This window comes from Pinus tabuliformis, chromosome 8, assembly GCF_031772625.1.
Source record: "Pinus tabuliformis cultivar Carrire ecotype Pingquan chromosome 8, CPIR1, whole genome shotgun sequence".
Classification (NCBI taxonomy): domain Eukaryota; kingdom Viridiplantae; phylum Streptophyta; class Pinopsida; order Pinales; family Pinaceae; genus Pinus; species Pinus tabuliformis.
The window spans coordinates 36311904-36326387 of record NC_142294.1 but is presented as its reverse complement, the minus strand read 5'-3'; the positions used below and the strand labels follow the sequence as shown (position 1 = coordinate 36326387).

General features: G+C 38.9%; 1 long non-coding RNA gene across 1 annotated transcript in view; it reads left to right on the top strand.

Annotated features, from left to right (window-relative positions):
* The first annotated feature begins 7377 nt into the window (after positions 1-7377).
* The window catches only part of LOC149234003 (uncharacterized), a 48375-nt gene continuing 41268 nt past the window's right edge, over positions 7378-14484 (top strand). Inside the window, exons 1-2 of the long non-coding RNA XR_016268202.1 lie at positions 7378-7882; positions 7966-8001. This is a non-coding gene — a long non-coding RNA (uncharacterized LOC149234003). The remainder of the gene's footprint in view (positions 7883-7965; positions 8002-14484) is intronic.

Here is a 14484-nt window from a genome sequence, read left to right as displayed (position 1 = left end):
TCCCACACTTCCAATATTCTCGACTTATTAAGCCAACCCAACCCAACTATAGCGATCTTAGAGCGCTTTTTCCCTTCTTTTTATCCTAGAAAAGAGATTTTGAATAATCACACTTGGATTCTTTTTCTTTTCTTTTCTTGAGGTCCCATAAACCACATTGGTCACAAACATTAATTATCATCATCATCATCATATATTAATTCTTTTAATTCATTATCGATCCTTTTAAATACCAATTAATTCATTTCTTCTTCGAACTTTATACTTTTAAATACCCATTAATTCATTTCTTCTTCCAACTTTATATTTTAATTATTTTTTGTTTCATATATATTATTCCTTCCATTTAATAGTACTTTATTAATATTACAATATATTTTTAAAGTCAAGGTATATTGAATGAGGCACACCCGCCAACACTTGGAAACTGAGTTTTCAATAATATTTGCAATTCTTTCACTTTTTTTCAATTTTAGTTCCAAAGTTTCGCACTCTTTTTCATCCGAGCTATTAATCGAACTCTAAAATGAAGCATATTCTGAACATATTCACTCGACATTTAATGTTAAAATACTTTTTTTTTCTTTTTTCAGAAAGAAAAGCTAAATTGTATTATAATGAGTGTGTATAATAGATCATTCATACAAAATATGAGGAATATAGTCCAAAAGAGTCTGAACAGAGCATATACCTTGGACACATTAACAAACCGTCCAGCACCAACTGGGACAAAAAAATAGACACATTCAATGTTAAAATACCTACATCCACTCGAAATTAAAATATATATGCCTATCCATGAAATATTTCAACGAACCCATATAGGCCTATCGATGAAATATTGTCCAATCCACCTTGGACATGTTGACAACTCGCTTCCAAAATATGAATTATCCACACATGAAAATAATTAGCATTAAACTAATGCTAGATTAATGACATTTGTCCATTTGTAAAAACAATATGTCAATGCACTGTAAGTTTAAATTTGAGATATGGGTGGAACAATCCCGGAAAAATGAAAGGCTTCAAAGTAACAACACACACTTTCACTCATAATCCGGGAAAAATAAAACAACTCTTCAAAGTAACAACACAGGCTAAAATGCCCACTTTCACTCAAAACAATGATATTTTAATGACAAGCATTCCACGCCCAAAAAAAACTAAATCACTCATAAGGATAAGTTTGGGTGCTTATAATATCAAACTACACATTTAATATCAAACTAAACTACGCGATTATAATATCAAACTGCGCGATATCATATTAAACTAAGACAAATATATCAAACCTATCTATATATATATAATGTGACACCTATTTGTATTTAAATGTATTATAAACCCATTCATATTTATGTGGTAAGGCGTTTCTTTTTTAAAACAATCCCTCAAACTACCATTGTGTACTATTTTGCACCATACAATCAAATGTTAGACAATTGGATATTTATACACCATTTGATTAATATTTAGTAATTGAGAAACCATTGTGTACTATTTTGCACCATACAATCAAATGTTAGACAATTGGATATTTATACACCATTTGATTAATATTTAGTAGTTGAGAAAATGGTGGGACACTGTGCATACAATAGCCTAAACAGTTACGGAAATAATAGTCTAAACAATTACGAAAATAACTCTATATATCTCTTAATGTGACACCTATCTGTATGTAAATGTATTATAAACCCACTCATATTTACGTAGTAAGATGTTTCTCTTTGAAAACAATCCCCAAACTACCACCGTGTACTATTTTGCACCATGCAATCAAATGTTATCAAATGTTAGATGATCAAACATTTATACACCGTCTGATTAATACTTAGTAGTTAAGAAAATGGCGGGACACTGAATACAACAGCCTAAATAGTTACGGAAATAACAGCCTAAACAGTTACGAAATAACTGTATACATCCCTTCCTCCCTCCCTCAGACCCTTTCAGCTTCGAGTTGCCGGAGAATTCAAATCTCTATAGCAACGAAGGAGGGCTCTTGCTGGAGGTGTTGTACTGCGCCATTGTCCCGGTTTTCATAGTCAAAAGTCTATGGCTTGTGAAATTTGCAAAGACTTCCTCCCTCAGACGCAAATAAATAATGCCTTTCGAAGCATCCTTCCTCCCTCAAACGCAAATAAATAATGCCATTCAGCGTTGAGTTGCCGGAGAATTCAAATATCTACAAAAACGAAGGGGGCACTCTCCAACAGGGACTTTCTATTTCCATTAAATAATTATGCAAGTTCATAGTTCTAAATCCCTTCCACCTATAACTTTATCATATACAATTGTAACCTTGCATGCAATTATGAAATCAGGATTAAAAGGGGCAATAAATCTTATTTAATTGTAATATTTGTATTTTTTGGGTCGTTGATACTTTATTCAGTCTTGGTTGTTGTCTTCTGTCTCATTGACTATAATGCATTGTAAAGAAGGGCAAACAGTGTCTCGATACTTTTTTTTGCATCATCTTTGTATCTTTGTTCATTATATCAATTGCCAGTAATACACCTCCAACCCTTCAAAATAAAACACAGATAGATACTTCTCCCCAAAGTATTGAATTATATAGCTATCACTACATAATGAGTAATCAAACCCTAATTATATAATTCGAGAACTAGGCCTCACCACTTATACAAACATATATCATTGGTAATCTAGCGAGTAATCATGGCCAGCAATGGCCCATGTGAAACTTCTTAACATAAACATAACAAATATAACAAGAAAGATGATAATCTACAAAGTATGGTGTTCACCCAAAATGGTCACCGTCATGGTGCATGGTGATGAATCGGGAGGAAAAGCGGGAGTGTAGTATTCTATCAAAAGTTTTTGTTATTAATGGTAGAGTTGATGTTTTTGATAAAATTCTTTGACATCACTTCATTTTATAAGGATGGATGGCCAACTTGTTGGTTCTGATTTTTAGTTAGGGATAACTGCGCTTATAACATTTTTTTTTTTTAATTAAAATTGACCCAATGTGAATCATCTTAATAGAAACATATACGTAAAATAATTTATAATGAGCATTCAAATTTTACAATGAGCATTCAAATACTCCAACGTAAACAAAAATTCCACTTAACATGAAGGCTTTTATACATCTTAAACATATATCTGGAAACATATACCTAAAATAATTTATAATGAACATTCAAATACTCCAACATAAACAAAAATTCCACTTAGCAGGAAGGCTTTTATACATCTTACACCATCTATTACAAAGCACTCGTGTGTTAATGTTTTTGATAAAATTCTTTGACATCACTTCATTTTATAAAGATGGATGGTACAACTTGTTGGTTCTGATTTTTAGTTAGGCATAGCTGCCCTTATAATATCTTTTTTATTTAATAAAAATTGGGCCACTGTAAATCATCTTAACATAAACATATACCTAAAATAAACATATACCTAAAATAATTTTCAATACACATTCAAATACTCCAACGTAAACAAAAATCCCACTTAACATGAAGGCTTTTATACATCTTACACCATCTATTACAAAGCACTTGTGTAATAAATCAAGTTGAATGAATTGCCACATTTAAACTTAGGTTCATAATTCATGTTCATTAATGGTTCATTGCAAATATATATTTATCTAGAATTTATATATTTGTTTGGTTTGATATTGACGTGATTGTGGAATACATTATTTGTGGTGAATAAATAATTAAAACACGTTGTTTTGGTTTTCTAATGAGTTACATTCTCATTTGAGTTCGATTTTGAAAATGATATTACTTACTTGTAATGTTATGGCTTCATTTTGATGTAATTGTGAATAGGTTTTCAATATTATTGGATGATTGTATAATGTGAGAGTATGCTCTTATTATCCCTATATATTTATTTAAGTTAAATAAAAAAATTTGATTTTTTTAGTTAATTATTAATTAACAATTTATATTTTGAAAAACTATTTAACTTTATTCTAAATATAAAATGTACGATAATGTGAAATTTGTATGTTTTTGTAGTATAAAATTTGTATAGAAATTCAATTTCTATTGAATATTATATTATATAATTTGTAACAGTTTTAATGGTTAGCTTAATTGTCTCCTTTGTTAAAGGATATATTTAAATAGTTGTAATATGTATACTTCCAAATTTTTTCACTATTGAATTTTATTTAGTCGGTAACTATGAATTAAAGTATTAAAATATGAATTTTGTCTTGATACAATATTAAAATATGAAATTTGTCTTGATACAATGTGATTTTTTCCACAAGTTTTTCCCTAAAGATCCGTACTTAATATAGACCTTTACTAGTTTAAAAAATTAAATCCTAAATTTACTAATATAAATTTTTATTTGTATTTTTTAATATTTAATTTTTAGAAACTAATCTATTTGTATTTCATTTAAATTTAAATTAATATTAAATTTAAGTTTATTAATACTTATAATTACATTAATAATATTAATAATGATATCAATATAAATATCAAAATTTGATAATTAATAACAAAGGCCAAGGAAAAACTTTTGGCCAAGGAAGTAAGGAGGCTCACGACTCACTTAAGAATAACTCGGAATATTTTTTCCATGTTGAAATTTTTATTGGATTGCCTTATTGTCTTTTGTTATGTTAGTGTTGTTGATATTTATTGCTATATACTTTTAAGTGTGTACAATGTTTAAATATGCATGTAGCTATCTATTTTGGTTTTGTGTGCCTTATTTTGACGTGCTAAGAACTATATACTCAATCTTGTAGCATGGGTTTATATGAACTTTCATATATTTTAATTTTTTGCACTATGGTAAAAGTATCTCCATTGAATGGCATTTTCCTTTCTAACATTTTAGAATTTCTTGGTCCTTGATTAGAAGATGGTTTACCCTAGCATGAAATTACTTGAAGGCTCTATGTTTGATTCCAAGACATTTTCTCTTTCTTGAGTTGGTCTTAGTTTTATTAAATTATATCTTTTTATTGTTGAAGGTGTTTTGTCTCCATTTGGAATAATAATTAATCTAATAATGCTTGCAAGTCTTCTACACCTACTTCCAATATGTTGAATGAGACTCTAGCCTGACATTGAGCTATACTTAGTTAATTTAGCTATCTTTCCACTCATTTCTCCATTGTGAGATGTCGTGAGCTATACTTAGTTAATTTAGCTATCTTTCCACTCATTTCTCCATTGTGAGATGTAATGAACCTTCTAGTACTCAACCCCTTCCTTCGACTTCTTCAAATCTCCTTCTAGGGCTAGTTTGGCTATTCAGACAACCTCTAGCTACTCAAAAGATTGATCTGTAATTTTCCTACTCTTCTCGAGATCTGAATTCACAGCCTCTAGCTGCTCAGAAGATTGATCTGTAATTTTCCTACTCTTCTCAAGATCTGAATTCACTGCATTTAACTTCTGCAGGGCTTCCTTTTCCTTGATGACCTTTTCTATTCTTTTACTTGCATGTTCTTCAACCTCTTATTCTTTCTTGTATAGCAAATCATACTCTTCTTTTATAATCTTATTCTTTCTTGTATAGCAAATCATACTCTTCTTTTGTAATTGACACACAACTGTCATAACTATCTTTCCACTCATTTCTCCATTGTGAGATGTCGTTACTACAACAACCTTCTTCCAATACTCTGCCCCTTCCTTCAACTTCTTCAAATCTCCTTCTAGGGCTAGTTTGGCTATTGGGACAACCTCTAGCTGCTCAAAAGATTGATCTGTAATTTTCCTACTCTTCTCGAGATCTGAATTCACCACATTTAACTTTTGCAGGGCTTCCCTTTCCTTGATATTAGCATGATCCACCTGGGCAAGGACCTTTACTATTCTTTTACTTGCATGTTCTTCAACCTCTTGTGCTTTCTTGTATAACAAATCATACTCTTCTTTTGTAATTGACACATAATTGTCATTTGATTTCTTAGATGAAGCTCATTTTCTTTGTCCAGAAGAGCATCTTTGACAATAGAAATTTCCATATTAGCACTTTGTGCATCTTCTTTTGCTGCAACAATCTCAGCTTCAGCTTCTTCAAGGGAATCTAATAATTTAGTTGCATTTTCTTTGGTTATGTTAACCTCAACTTTGGTGCATCACACAACTTCAACTCAATATCCTTAACATTGGTCAATTATTTATTCAACAATTGAACCTCTTCATTAGCCTTACTTGCCATTGCAGATGCTTATTTGGCTTCAAATTCCCATTTTTGCAATAATAGCATCATTTTCATCCTTAACCATTAAACATGATGCATATGCCGAATTGAGAGCCTCTTTCAGAAAACATATCTCTGCAGACAATTCCTCTACTTTTTTGGCATTGGCCTTTGAAGCATTCATTGCATCCATGCCCTGTTTAGCTGCGATATCCTTAGAATCCATCGTAATGGAGAGGTTTTTCTTGACTCGTTGAAGCTCTTGACGTGCATATTGCAAGAAAACCACATCAAAAGCATGTTGTCTCTACACAACTTCAAGTTCAGACTGTCGACGTTGATCCCTTTTATGAGCAGCCTTAATGGTTTCCTCCTCAAGCTCATCGGTCCACAAATTCTCACTCTTATATTTCTTCAATGCTCTCTTCCGAACCACACGAGACTCACTCAATCTCACACTGGTTTCATCTAATGCCCTCCTATAAAGAATTCCATCAGAACTATTGCTTGGTTGAATTTTATGAGATTTTTATGCAATAGTAATTCAATAATTAATAAAAAATATAGTCTTAGACACCCTAAATCAACTCTAGTTTATAGAATGTTAGAATTTCATTTCTCCTACACCTCTCCATCTTATTTAGATTGTTTCTCAATTTATGCCTTGTGTTTCCTTTGCAACATTTGATACAAATGCTAGTTAAATACATTTTAAACCCACCTACCTTTATCAAACCTACCACTATCAAACCTGCCCATAATTATAATATTAAAGCATCCTATATTTAAATGTATTATAAACCTTCCACCTAGCTCAATTTTTTCCAAGCCCTAGCCCTCGAAAATTAGGCACGAGACCTCGCACCAAGGCTTGCCTCAACGAAGGATTGTAGAAGCCGTAGCCTAACTAGCCGAAGGAATTGCCCTGAAAGTTATGGAAATTCAGGGTATACTTAAAGACAATCCGGCAAGGATTTTTGTAAATCCAAGTTATAGCGGTTAAACTTCAAAATTTTAGGTGTCCTAAATGTTTTTGATGGTGCTGAATCCATTTCCACCATCAAAAACACGATTCAAACACTGTCTCTACAAGATTTTTTGAAATTTTTTTGCCGATCAGTTTTGACCGTCCGAACAATTCCTCCACCTTGTCACACGAGATGACTCCATTGTAGAAAGGCGATGTCAAATAACTGGACAACTGTTTCCCTCACCGCCGTCCGTCTCTGCAAAGCACAACCGAAGGGCGCCATTCTTCCAAAGAGGGTTAGGGTTAGCATTTAACAATTTCCCTGTTCACATTTTCCTCTTTCATTGTTTTTTCTGTTGCCGGTTTGCAGCGAAAGGGGCCTACAGCCATATGAAACCCCAAACCACCATCGCCCATGCCAACACACAGCTTCTTCCACCCAACTGTTCTACATTTAACTTCCTGTCCGCCATTTTTTGGTCCATGCCACCAGTTTTTTTCCCCTCGTCACAGGCCCTTCGTCGCTCCCTACCACCCACACAAAACCCTCCACGACAAGCGAGCAAGCTCTCGCACCACTTCCAGGCTCCGCTTTCTTCTCCAAGGCTTTGCTTGGCGTGACCAACTGTGTGGGAGGGTTCTAAGCTTTGAAAATCTCTCCTTGCGTGCATATTGAGGGGAAATTTACCTTTCCGATGCACATTCTGGCGCGGGAGAAGACACAGTAAAAAAATTCCACGATAGGTAGGTAAGCTCAATGGATTCTGTGGTTGTTCAACAGTTTTACTTCGAGTTCTGATTCCAACTTTTGATTTCTTTGTTTACAGGGAGGGGTTGGGTAGTCTCGGCGAGCAACCTTCCAGGTTATATACTCACCTTTTTCCTTACATCTAGTTTCAGCCTGCTTGTTTGCCACTGTCAAAAAATTCACTTGTGAAGTGCCTTATTAAGCCCTTTATAAAAGGGCATTTGTTTTCACTGTTTTCTTACACTAGTTCAAGGGGCTCACTAAACTGGCTCATTTACCGATTTGAATCCTACGTCAAATTCCTGTTTTCGATATTTTTGCATGGTTTCCTAATTCGATTCACCATAGTGCTGATACCTGGGCCCAAAAAATTGGTTCAAACAGTAATACAAACCACCTATTTTGAATCGGTTTCGATATTATTGCATGGTTTTCTAATTCGATTCACTGCACTGCCGCTACCTAGGCCCATTAAACTTGTTCAAGCGGTAATACAAACCACCTGTAGCGATTTTCCTTTTTCTTTTTGTTACTTGTTCTTTGATATTTCTTTATTTGACCTTATTTCACATTATTTACATTAAATACATTCATATTTAACAATAATCGATTGTTTTTGTGTTTTTGGTTAAGCTTAGTGGGCCTTTCATTTCTATTCATAATAGGCAAATTTACACCACATAGATTGGCTAAGTGGCCCCAACTTGCCCAATGGAGAACCAAGTCTATTGGCCACTTATCCTCATTTTAAGCCATCAAAAAACAATAGAGTTTCAATCTCTCTAACTAAGCTATATATGTATCTATTTCATGTCCAAACTCTATATTTCTATCTATACATATACTTGCATGACTAAAAGTAAATGCTAACTGCATATATAACAAAAGTAAACATGAGAAATTGACTAGCACTTCTGCTCCTCGAAGGTCGATTGCATTGGCGCAGGATCCTTAACAATTGCTCCAGGCATCCTCGATAGTTCCAAGATGCATGGAATGTGTCTTTCAATTATGTCCATCCTAATATCTTGCTTACGGAGTTGGAACTGAATTTTCTGCAGATCTTGTTTGTAGCTCGACATCCCTTGGAGAGAAACCGCCATACACACCGAGATATGTTCCATGGCCTTACCCAACAGTATTTTCATTAGCTAGTAGAGGTACAAAGTTTGTTTAAATTGCATTATCCTCCCTCTGGTGTTCCCAGGATCTGGGACGAGTGACCTCCAATTTTCCATATCCTCCTCTGTCTCACTGCTCTGCTTAATTTCCTCTTCCCATTCCTCTAATTTTCCATATTCTAGATGTCTTCATCCATGCCCTTACGATATGCCTCAGCAACTTCATTGATAAGATGCTCTATCGATTTTCTCCCTCTGCAGGGATCCGACATGCTCGAGTCTTTATCCTTTCTGCGCTCTAGGCCCCGTCTTCCATGTCCACGACCTCTCGCAGGCCGAGCCATGTCAACGATGCTCGAAACCTGTTCACAGCAAGAATTTGTTAACCAAAAGCAATTTGACATACTATGGCACTGGTTGCTTCCTTGAATTGAATTGTCGATGTCGTCAACCTTCCCATTCTTTTCCTTTTTCCATTTACTATCAGTACCGGAGCCGAGATGGGCGGAGAGCCAGTCCTTAGAAAGGGACAGTCTCCAAATCCCTTCTATCATCTCACCCCTCCACCCTCGTGCCTCTCATACGCCGTAAGGTTGGTAGTCCTTGGCCAAGGCCACACAAATGAGCCTAGCCTCAGACCGACAATTTTCCATCCGTAAATTGCAGCCCCTTTCCCCTTTGCCCGGTAAGCTAGAGAAATACCCATGTCATTTTCATACCCGACGTCTCCCTCAAGGGCCCTAGCAATTCTCTTAACGCGGGAATTTCTCACTTTGCCCCAGCAGTTGCAGTGGTTTCGGCAGCAGGGCCAAGATCCTATATGACATATTAATTGACTCTCGTTGTGCTCACCCTCACCCTCAAAGCCTTTGCCTACGAGACCCCATTGACCAACCCCACTCAACCCTCGGTGTGTTGTACCCGGGTTCCCATTGCCAAACAACCGCAAGGTCAAAATAGCACTAGGGAGAGTCGATACCCGAAAAGCTCAATACATAGACGCATAGCCAAACCATTGCAGCCAGTTGCCTCCTCCATTTCCCCCAGCATTTCCCCCAATTACCCTTCTCAATTATCCCCCTCTCCCCCCAGTAGAAACCAAACCAGGTCGTCATTGTAAAGGAGGCGAAGAGCCAAGAAACATACCCGTTACCGATTGTAGGTCGTCTCCAAGTTTGATGCCACGGATGTTGACGCCTTCCCTTTCCCTTGCTCCAGCTCCTTCCTCCGCAAGCAAACTCACCAGCCTTACCCACCTGTCTGCCCTTTGCTTCTATAAAACTTGCCTCTCTGCTGTCGTCTCTGCCACCTTTCCCACCACCCTTGCATGCACTCATGCCAAGGGCCACCGCACCCATTGCTTTGAGCGTGTGGGGGGCGGTGGTACATAAATCATATGTATGCCTCATTACTTCCCGCGGGCATTTCCAACCACCGACACACACCCCGATCAGGGTAATTGCATTATTGTTTTTTGTTTGTTTGTTAAGCTTGGTAGGTCCATCCATTTTCTATTATATATTAGGCAAATTTACACCACACAGATTGACCGGGTGGCCTCAACTTGCCCCGAGGGGAAACCAAGTCTGTTGGCCATCGGTCTGCGTTATACGGCATCCAAAAACAAAATTGCTTCCATATTTCTAGCCAAGCTAGATAAGTCTTAATCTCATGTCCAAATACTACATAACTGTAATAACTAGCATATGCAACATGAAACCTAAAAGCTAATCGCATAAACAAAAACTAAGCATGAGGACTCTAGTTTTTCTGTTCTTTATGCTCATCAGAGACAGAGGCTATAGGAGCAAGATCTTCAACAGTTGCCCCTAGCATTCCATACAGCTCCAGGATGCAAGGGATGTGGCAGACGATTCGATCCATCCTGATGTCCTGTTTATGCAACTGAAAGAGGATTTTTCCATGTCTTTTTTATAACTAGGCAAGCCTTGCACTGCGACTGCCATCCCCACAAAGATTTGTTCCATCGCTTTGCCAAGCAGACTTTTCATTAAGAAATATAAGTAAAGGGTGTGTTTGAATTGCGTAATTCTACCACGGGTATTCCCTGGATCAGGGACCATCGTCCTCTAGTCATCGATCTCTTCCTTTGGTTCACTTTCCTGTTTGATCTCTACTTCCCAGTTTTCAATCAGTTTCCGAATTCCTTCGTCTGTCCAATCTCAGTATGTCACTGTTGCCTCTGCTATGAGGTGCTCGACAGGGTTACGACCCCTGCGAGCTTCCGACGTGCTCGGCCCCTTGTTTGTCCGGGGTCGAGCCTCTCCTACCTCGACCATGCCCTCTTGTTGTTCGAGCCATAATCTAAGCAGTGATGCCCTGTGGACAGTCAAACGAAGTTAGGTCCGTCAACCCTTGCACATCATCCCATTGTCGCTGATCACACAATGCCTCTCTTCGATGCTTTCCTATTTGCGGGTTAAGGTTGCCCAGAGCCCACATGTGGCCAGGGGAATTGGGTTGTGGACTCATCTCCCAAGGCTCCTTAAAGTGCCCCTCCCCCCTTGCCATGGTGCAATTGCCTGTCATCCCGCTGCATCTGGAGCCAAGACCTCTGGCGCGTCCGGAGCCTAGCTCAACCCTTGCTTTTATACCCACTTTCAGCTCCCCAAGCTAGCACTTGCTAGCCATGGGTATGCTTGCCCCTCTGTCCCAAATACTGCACAGGGTCCCTAACTTTGCCCTTACTACCATGTAGGTGCCCATTTCTTGAAGGTTTTCTCAGCGTTCTACTGTCATGATTGATATCCCAACCCCCTGCCCACAACTCTTTATTGCCTCTCCCTTCAGCACCCAGCCCCCCAAGAATAACAAACCCGCTATCCCCTATTCCCCTGGTTTGAGCAACTAGGTAAAGACCCGCGTATCTTCTCGACCCACCATTACCCATGCAGCTGCCTAGATTTTTGGTTGAATGGGATAAAAACAAAACGCAGAGCCGGGCCATGGCACTTCATTCCTCCCCCAGTTTCTCCCATACAATGCTACTCCCCATTGGGACGGCCTCTTGCCCCTCCCTTCCCCCCAACAAAACCCCAACCAGATCATGTAATTGATAGGGGAACCCAACCAGATCATGGAATTGATGCAGGAGCGAGACCGAATTACATACCAGGAAACCGTTTCTTGTCCGCAGCCAAGGTGCCTTCGCCCCTCTCCAGCTCTAAGTCGCCTCCTGTCTCCACAGCTACTCTCACTTGCCTGGCACGTCGAATGCCTTAACCTTCTCCGCCACCCTTCCTTATTCCTTCCTCTGCCACCTTGCCAGCCCACTGTCCATGCATTCATTTCACAGGACACCGCACCCCCTGCCTTGAGCATGTGGGGGATGACGGTAGTTATGGTCTTTGTACAAACCATATCACATCCCAACCTGTCGCCTCTGACACCCTCCCTCATCTCGATCGGGAGCTTGGATTGCCTGGCTTCGACTTTCTTGGCTCTGCCTGAGATCTTGGGCCAAGATTGCCTCCAGGGTTTCAAAAGCTGTGTCCCTTGGTCGAACTGGCCATTGCATTTCCATCCTATCCTACGGATGGTTACAACCCCAGTTAGCTAGAAAGTCGACTCCCTTGTTTCCATCTCTCTGGACATGTTTGACCTGTATGTAGTCAAATTTGGGGATGATTTCTCCTATCTCCTAGATCAATCTTGCAGTCCTCCAACTCTGGCTAAGTTTGTCCCACTTAGTGCCATTGTTTAATTTTTCCACTGTATTGATTACCAAGCTTGAGTCCCCTTCCACTTCCAGGTTTCTGTAACCCATTCTGACAGCTATTAGGAGGCCCTGTCGTACTGCAACAAACTCCACCTCGTTGTTACTGGCAATCCCACAACTTTCTGCATAGATGAGACAGGTGTGAGCCTAAGAGTCTCTAAAGAGGCCCCCAAGGCCTGCCTCTCCCGGGTTTCCTTTGGAGGCCCCATCGAAGTTGAGTTTTATGAACCCTTCTTCCGGGGGGGTAAAATGGGACCCAGAGTTCATGCCCACGTTGCTTGTCTTCCATGCTTTGGTGTCAATCATCCCCGGTGCTAGGTTTAGCTTTTGTAAGATTTAGGCTTCTAGGGGCGGCACTTGCCAGTCCTCTTTGTGCCATGGTTCTGCCAAGATTGTTTCCCTTATGTTTTGGACAATACCTTCCCATACTTTTTCCTATGAAGTTGCTTTGTTCTTGAAGATTCTGTGGTTTCTCTCCTTCCATATGGCCCATAGGGTGAATCCTAGGCCTAGGCTCCAAGCCCGATTTACTACAGGGATGGAATAGATATGGTTTCGCCATAGTAGGATTGTTCCTTTGATATTGTTTTGGTCTCTATCCATCCTTTCAAAAACTCCTTGCATTTGTCTCCATTTTTGTTCTGCAAACGGGCAATTGTTGAGGATATGTTCCATGTCTTCCCCGTGTTGGTGGCATAGCCAACAAAAGGAGGGCCCCTGGAAGCCTCATTTTTGCAACTGATCCCAGGTCAATATGCGTCCTTTGCTAACCATCCAGAGGAAGTGGGTTACCTTTGGCCACCACCCCCCTTTCTAGACTTTTTTTCATAAGATGTCCTACCCTACATGTTCTTGTTTGGCTTGAATAGCGTAGGCTTCACTTATGGTGAAGGTTCCTTTTGTAGTGTAGCCCCATCTCAAAATGCCTGGGTCTTGGCGGATCGTTATCTGCCTTGTCCTTAGTTCTTTATCCAGGTTGGCCCATTGATCTGTTTCTACCGCTTGTTCCGAGTCCTCTTTTGTCTTCCATCTTCTCCAGCTTTTCGCACCCTGTTCTTCCTTCTAGTACTGTTTCACCACATGCATTTTGCTATCCCTGGTTCGCTGATATATTTCTATGAGTTCCTGTCTTTCCACCATTTTCCCTCTTTGTTGCCATGATTCCATCAAGAATCGAGCTGTTTTTCCATTTTGAACCACTCAGAAGGCACACTGTTGGATAAGGTGCCTATTCCAGGCTGCCAAATTCCATACCATAGAACTCTTGGGAGGGTCTTGATATCTGAGGATATCCTCAGTGCTCACAGGGATATTATACTTACGAGTCCATATTTGTTTGCATAGATCTGCTCTCCCACCCATACATCGCCACCATAGTTTTGCTCTCATTGTTTGGTTCAGGAGGTATGGGTCTTTGAGACTTAGTTCGCCATCCTCTTTCCTCTTAATTAGGCCCTGTCATGACACTAGTGCCCATTTCCTGATCTATTGGGCTCCTCCCCATAGGAATTTTTTAAAAATGTCAACCATTTTGGAACATGCTCCTTTTGGGGCCGCCATTCCAGATAGTTGGTATATAGGGATTGACTAGAGCACTGTTTTGAGGAGGACCATTCTACCCGCAATATTTAGAGATCTGAAGGTCCAACAATTGAGTTTGCCTTGTAACTTTTGGAGTATGTTTTGCTAGCAGTTATTTCTTAGAGGGTTATTAGAGAGCGACATACCCAGGTATTTG